Source organism: Colias eurytheme, chromosome 32 (assembly GCF_061535395.1).
Source record: "Colias eurytheme isolate Ceu_HAF_F1 chromosome 32, ilColEury1 Martin Lab GWU primary, whole genome shotgun sequence".
Taxonomy (NCBI): domain Eukaryota; kingdom Metazoa; phylum Arthropoda; class Insecta; order Lepidoptera; family Pieridae; genus Colias; species Colias eurytheme.
In genome coordinates, this window is record NC_143011.1 from 6355760 (window position 1) to 6364067 (window position 8308).

Here is an 8308-nt window from a genome sequence, read left to right on the forward strand (position 1 = left end):
ATACTATTACACAAACAATGAGTTTTATAATAAACATTATTGTTAAAAACAAGGTCGAGTCTTGCAAGAATTTATATATCTATTCATAAATTAAATTTTAATCGAATCTTTACTATGGGACTATTCTTGATTTTTGATTGATACTCATACTCATGCATGTGAAAAAGGATAACAAAAATATTCATATTTTAAACAATTTCAGCCAGACGCACCAGGCGGTCAAAGCAGCGTCACTAAGAAGAAACACGTGAAAGCACGAAACAGCAGACCACCAGCTTGCCCCGCGGCTTTACCCGCATTGCTACGCTCCATGTTATTTATATGTATAGCCTATATTATGTTGATCCGACCTGTTCATAATATTTGTTCAAAATTTGCAAGTTAATCAATGCAGTACTGTTTGCGTTTAGCTCGGGGTAGCGTATTTTCTTCGATTATTATTTTGTAGATCACGCCCCAAGTGTTAAAAAATATTCAGTATATTTTCCTACGTTTTTTTATGTATAGATTTTATTTAAGTTATTCGTTTTTTGTTATTTTGATTTTGTATAAATTTATATTTTATACCTATAGATTTTCTTTAAAAATGAAAAAAATGTATTACTTATGTACTGTCACCATTAGTTGAAAAATATTATAGTCATGTTAATTAATAAAATAATTTTAGTTTCAATTATTGTTGTTTTATTCGCAATTCAAATTCAAAAATAATTATTAATATTAATATTATGAAACTTAATATAATTAATCTATGTAGATTTGATTAGATAATTGCCTACCATCTACTACACAAGATAATGTTTAGTACCTACTTAAAATTAGCTTTTTCTTATGCCATTTAATTAATGATCATGAATCATTTTTCACATGTTCGATTCAAAAACAGTGTAAGATGAAATGATGGCGATGTAGCATTACCTACATTATATTTATAAGTTATAACTTTATTTTTTTATAACGTACCTAGGTATTAATAATAAAGGTAGGTAGGCTTCGTAACACCTAATTCCGTAGGTAGGTAGGTACCTATACTACCTTATCATATAAAAATTTTAAAATGATAGAATCAAAAAAATAGCACTGATGAATGAATAAAAGAAAACTAAACTACAGATAACTACCTACCTAATTAATAGTCCTAACTATTTAAATTGTTGGCTTGCAGCTAAATCACTAAAATACCTAAGGGATTAGAAATATTGAGAAAACAACTTCAATAAAAAATCAACAAAATTCAATTTAATGTAACTAGATAAAGAAAAATGACGATATCAATTAACTATTTATTAATTTCGAGCTTTTACATTTTAATATCAGCTACACTCGACAGGGGGACTTATTTATATAATTCAGTTTTTTATTAGTTTATAAACAAAACAAGAGGTAACCATTTTTATTCAAGTAGGTATATGAACATATTCAATGAAATTAAAACACATTATTTAGGTATCCTATTTTGTATTGTATCTTTTAAAAACACGTTTTGCAAATTTCGAAATCATTTTTTTCATTAAATAATTTCAATCTTCTATTTTCATTAGGTATTGCTTCGGTTAAAAAAATCGCTTTCTATATCGAAGGCGTTCAAAACTGAAAGAGAAATTATTAGTGATAAGTATATAAATTTTGTATTATAGGTACTGTATAATCTTTGATTATATAAGTATAATCAAAGTGTATAATATAATTAGAGACAAGTAATTTATTGGCTGGGATCTTAGAGACTGGGCTGCTCGAAAACTGAGCATTGACTTATTCATTTTTTCTTATATTGCGCATTTTTATACTTTTAAATAAGAAAAATAGGTACATAGTATAAAATGATTTATGAATATCGATCAAATTATGAAGTACCTACATGGTGTAAGATTTTCAATTTCAATTATTTATTCTTGAATATAATATATCATTATGACAATAATATTATAGATTGATGTAACACATAAATATACATTATACAGGTATTATGTGTATGTTAAAAAAATGTGTCAGTTTGCTATTTTCTTTTTAGTTGGTACAACAAAAAAAAACACAAATTTCATCGCCAATTACATTGTTTTGTTGAAACATGTGACATGGGTAATGATTATAGTAGACATACAATATCGGTGTATTTTTTTTTACATCAATGATCTCTTCTTAGCGTTTTTTGTCAGTCATATACCCTATATATTTTTTATGATTATGAAACGATGAATTGCGATTAAGTACTTGTTTGTTTAATTGAGTAAGTGTTGTCTTGAACTTTTTTTTCTGACAAAATAAAAATTAGAAATTATATTCCTATAGTCCAAGAGCTGATGATAGCTAGAATAATTTAATTATAGATAAAAAAAAAACAACATCGTTTGTTAAGACTCTTAGAGCACACGGAAGCTCGCGGGCTGCTTGCAGCCCGCGCACAACGCACCAGCTAGTTATAATATATAAAGCTACACTACCACTGACTGACTCACTGACATCGGGTTTCTCGGAAACTACGGGGAAAGTTGGGGGGATAACGACGTGATCGTGTAGAGGTGCGCCGAGCGACCAGAGGAAAAATATAGCGATCTCGATCACCTTCGAATACCGAGTGGACCCCTGGTGGTGCGCAGAAACGGTGCCACCTGGAGGGGGGGTGTCGGAACAAAAAATGCTCAGAACTGGTGGCGATTACCAGGGGGGGTGGAAAAATGGGGATTTTCGCGAAAACAAGATGGCCGCCGTACTTTGCCAAAATCGCCGTTTATGAATCCTTACGTCTGAAATTTGGCACACGTGCTCTGTTCGAGCCGGCGAATCGATCGGTACCCCGTTCGAGTGGCTCCGGGCCCCCGTTTCCGACTTCCATACAACGTAAAATCCAACGGCCCGCGGAAACGGTGTGAGTTGGGTGGGGGGTCCCGGAACTAAAAATGATCACCACCCTGGGACGCTACCAGGGAGCCATAGTGGGACGCTCGATTTTGGAATTTTTCCATTTTTGGCGCAAACATAAAAAGGTGCCTATAGCCGAGGTGGTGCAATGGAGAAACACACCAATGACGTATTCTTACTCGCCCAGCTCCCAGGATATCCAGAAAAATATGAAACCCTGAACTTTCTCACAGCCCGCGAAGACGGTCAACGGCCCGCGCAAACGGTAGCAGCTACATCTGGGGTGCTCGAACTAAACTTGGAGTAGACCTCGAGCAATTACCACAGAAAGTGAAAAAAATTCAAAATGGCGGAAAAAATGGCCGCCGCCATACAAATTCTAAAACGGCCATCGCTGGTCCGATTGCGCTGAAACTTGGCACAGGGGCTTTAATTGAGCCTCACATTAAGATAGCATACTCATTATCGAGTTTCCACCGCTGGTTTCCAAGTTTCATACAACGTGAAATTGGACGGCTCTCCGAAACGGCGCTAGATAGCCAAGGGGTGTAGAACTAAAAAATGATCAGGAACATGGGGCGCTACCAGGGCAATCGAGAAATTTCAAATTGGACGCAATTTTTTTTTTCAAAAATGGCCAATTTTTCAAAGCAAGATGGTGGCGCCGGTTACTTTACGATCGGTCTGAAAATTGACTTCTGTGCTCTAATCGGCCATATTTACAAAACTGCATACTCAGAATTTCTCTCCGACCCCCGGTTTCCATTTTCCATACATCACGAAATTCAACGGCTCTCTGAACCAGTGGCAGGTAGGTCGGGGTCGCCGAAGTAAAAAATGCTTCAAAACCTGGTCCGCTTCCAGGGATGTAAAAAGTTTTGGTAAAATGCGATTTTTTTTTTTTGAAAATTTTGTATGGAAATTTCCATAGTAGGAAGGATGATTGAATAGCAACGGCAAAAGGTGGTACCGCGGGCTGCTTGCTGCCCGCGCACCGCGCAACCTCGAAGGTCGACAGCCTCCCGGAGTAGAAAATATTTGAATAAGTAATTTATAAGCAGTTTCGACTGACTGTGGAATCGCTGTTAGCAGATAATAACAAATGTATAAGGAATTCTAATGCATTTTCAAATGACTGAAGATTTCTTCCCTGGGACGCGCCGCGGGCTGCTTGCTGCCCGCGCACCACGCAACTTCGGTGGAAGATTGCCTCCCGGAGTAGAAAAAAAACTTGAATAGGGAATTTATAAGCATTTCGGACTGACTGTAGAATCGCTGTTAGCAGATGTAACAATAATGGACAGGAAATTCGAATGCATTTTCAAATGACTGAAGATTTGTAGATAGGTATTTAAGCCAATAAGTAGTTAGATATCTACAAAGGCTATTCAAATTCAATACGATACAGACACAATTCCAAATTTTGAACCAATTCGACCTTGGGAAATTATAATCCGACTTCCTAAAAAAAATTAGCCAATTAGGAAATTTCTTAGTTAATTTTTGATGATGATGATATCAATATAGACCTGCCTACCTATATTGTTACTTACGTCAAAAGTTTTAATGAAACTTGAAAAAACTATATATTTTTGTATATATTTTTGTACTAGAAAGAAGAAAGAAAGAAAGAAAGAAATAAATTTATTGTCATTTAACAACACAATAAATTTATTTCTTTCTTTCTTTCTTACTAGCTCTCCGCGCGCCAGCGTAGTTGAAGAATCCGCATAGTTGTGAATAATAATATAATAATATAGGTAACGAACCGAGATGAGTAATTTCTATTGATGTTATTAAAACAAATTGTAAAAAATTGAGGTTAAACAACCATATTTTTATACAGATTCTCTACGGACGGTTCTCACACAACACTAAGGTTTCCGTATAAGTATGAAACTTCAATATAAGACCTTGCCAAGATTGCTAATCTACGGTTTTTATTATTTTTGTTGTTGAAGCGACATCGACATCATGATCTCTGAAATTTTCAAATGTAGGTATCAAGGTTCATGAGATACAGCCTGGTGGCAGATGGACAAACAGTCAGCCAGTCCCCATAGGGTCCCCTTTTTACCCTTTGGGTACAGATTCTTAAGAATAGAACATTTTTATTTTTAATTATAATTTTTTAAATCATTAATATTCAAGATCTGTAGAATAAGTGTGGAACCTATACGATCACATTAAACAATAAATATGTATAGTAGTTAATAAGTATTTATCTATTAATAATTATTTATACTGATTTTTTATTTCATTTAGCTTTCACCAATGTTGTGATAAAAATTAAGTGTGAATAAAATGTACCTACCCACCCTCTTCAAATATTTAAGTATATGATTTCAAATCAAATTGGAATAATAAAAATTCATAATCAACAAGCATTCAATGAGATTTTTATAAATCAATACAGTTTACTTTAACATACTTACATGCTATATGCAAAGTTATTTAACATTAAAATAAAGGTAAAGGTATTTTAAAAAATTATATGAAAGCAATTTAAATTAATTTTTTTCTACTTTATGAATATTATTACTAAGAGACACTAGATTAATAAGAAAATGAAACACATTAAAAAGTTTTCATTATAATATATTTACACTGAAAACATAATATCCAAACCATATGATAACTATTTATTTAATTTTATTTATAAACATGAATTGGTGTAGGTATAGGTACTATGTTTAAATTAATATTTTAATGATACAGTAACTTTTATTTCATATTTTTGTCAAGACTTCTGCAGGGGTCCCGAGTTACATTGTTCTTGAAAGATATTTTTTGGTTAAATAATATATTAAATTTATGATGTTTGGTGAATTAAAATTGATAAAGAGTATGGCCAAATTATTATACTCGGTTCCTTTTTTCTTATAGCAAACAATGTTGTTTAAAATGTAGACGGCTTTCACTTATTAGGTATATATTCTGTATATTATAGTAAGAAGTATAAAATGTACAGTAGCAATAGCTTTCAAGTTTTCAGAGATATCATGGTTATTCAAATTGAAATTTATACACTTTATTACTATTTTTCATCTATAATATAATACCATCAATGGGTCAATCAGTCTGAGTTATTCAATATTAATAATACTATTAACTTTCTGGAATCTTAGACAAACACCTCAAATAAATGAAATTCAGGATCACGTTTCAAAAATTTAACCAATATTTGAATAAGTAATTTATAAGCATTTTCGACTGACTGTAGAATCGCTGTTATACGTAGGTTAAAAACTATTAAAACTACGTTAAAAAAACCGACTTTAAAAACGGAAAAGTAAGTTCTTATTTTTAGTGCCGAAAGCATAATGAATTTGATTTTAAACGACGCTACTAAAAAGACTTGAAGTTTTCAATATGTTTTATACATCTTCACACATTTATTGTCTTGAACAGTTTATTATGAAAAGTCACCGCTATTGATTAGACACCTCAAATAAATGAAATTCGGGATCACGTTTCAAAAATTTAACCAATATTTGAATAATGTAATTTATAAGCAGTTTCGACTGACTGTAGAATCGCTGTTAGCAGATGTAACAAATGGACAGGAAATTCGAATGCATTTTCAAATGACTGAAGATTTCTGCCCTGGGATGAGCCGCGAGCTGCTTGCAGCTCGCGCACCACGCGCCCTCGAAGGTGGACAGCCCCCCGGAATAGAAAATATTTGAATGGGAAATTTATAAGCACTTACGATTGACTGCGGATCTGATCTCTGTTACGGACTGATCGCTGTTAGCAAATAATAACAAATTGACGGGGAATTTTAATGCATTTTCAAATGACTGAAGATATCTGCCCTGGGATGCTTCCGCACCACGCTCCCTCGAAGGTGGACAGCCTCCCGAAGTGGAAAATACTTGAATGGGGAATTTATAAGCATTACCGACTGACTGTAGAATCGCTGTTAGCAGATGTAAGAAATGGACAGAAAATTCGAATGCCTTTTCAAATGACTGCCCTATTGCTTCAACCCAGGGGCAAAAGGGGCTCGCGGGCTGCTTGCAGCCCGCGCACAACGCTCCCTCGACGGTCGACAGCATTCCAGAATAGAAAATTTATGAATTGGGAATTTATAAGCACTTCCGATTGACTGTGGAATCGCAGTTAGCAGAAAATTATAAATGGACTTGGAATTCTAACACATTTTCTAATGACTGCCCTATTGCTTCAACCCAGGGGCAAAAGGGGCTCGCGGGCTGCTTGCAGCCCGCACACAACGCTCCCTCGAAGGTCGACAGCATTCCAGAATAGAAAATTTATGAATTGGGAATTTATAAGCACTTCCGATTGACTGTGGAATCGCAGTTAGCAGAAAATTATAAATGGACTTGGAATTCTAACACATTTTCTAATGACTGCCCTATTGCTTCAACCCAGGGGCAAAAGGGGCTCGCGGGCTGCTTGCAGCCCGCGCACAACGCACCAGCTAGTTATATACTATAAAGCTACACTACCACTCACTGACATCGGGTTTCTCGGAAACTACGCGGAAAGTTGGGGGGATTTTGACGTGATCGTGTAGAGGTGCGCCGAGTGACCACCGGAAAAATATAGCGATCTCGATCATCTTCGAAAACCAAGTGGACCCCTGGAGGTGCGCAAAAACGGTGGTACCTGGAGGGGGGGTGTCTGAACAAAAAATGCTCGGAACTGATGGCGATTACCAGGGGTGGTGGAAAAATGGGGATTTTCGCGAAAACAAGATGGCCGCCGTACTTTGCCAAAATCGCCGTTAATGAATCCTTACGTCTCAAATTTGGCACACGTGCTCTGTTCGAGCCGGCGAATCGATCGGTGCCCCGTTCGAGTGGCTCCGAGCCCCAATTTCCAACTTCCATACAACGTAAAATCCAACGGCCCGCGGAAACGGTGCGAGTTGGGTGGGGGGTCCCGGAACTAAAAATGATCACCACCCTGGGACGCTACCAGGGAGCCATAGTGGGACGCTCGATTTTGGATTTTTTCCATTTTTGGCGCAAACATAAAAACGTAAATTTAGACGAGGTGGCGCATCGCGGAAACACACTCACACCACGTTCGTACTCGCCCAGCTCCCAGGATATCCAGAAAAATCCGAAATTTTGAACTTTCTCACAGCCCGCGGAGACGGTCAACGGCCCGCGCAAACGGTAGCAGCTACATCTGGGGTGCTCAAACTAAATGTGTAGTAGACCTCGAGCAATTACCACAGATAGTGAAAAAAATTCAAAATGGCGGAAAAAATGGCCGCCGCCATACAAATGCTAAAACGGCCATCGCTGGTCCGATCGCGCTGAAACTTGGCACAGGGGCTTTAATCGAGCCGCACATTAAGTTGGCATACTCATCATCGAGTTTCCATCGCTGGTTTCCGAGTTTCATACAACGCGAAATTCGACGGCTCTCCGAAACGGCGCCAGATAGGTGGGGGGTGTAGAACTAAAAAATG

General features: G+C 36.3%; 1 long non-coding RNA gene across 2 annotated transcripts in view; it reads left to right on the forward strand.

Annotated features, from left to right (window-relative positions):
- Positions 1-673, forward strand: part of LOC149895248 (uncharacterized) — a 45976-nt gene extending 45303 nt beyond the window's left edge. For both annotated transcript variants that reach the window (XR_016458560.1, XR_016458558.1), the window contains one exon: positions 203-673. This is a non-coding gene — a long non-coding RNA (uncharacterized LOC149895248). The remainder of the gene's footprint in view (positions 1-202) is intronic.
- The last annotated feature ends 7635 nt before the right edge of the window (positions 674-8308 follow it).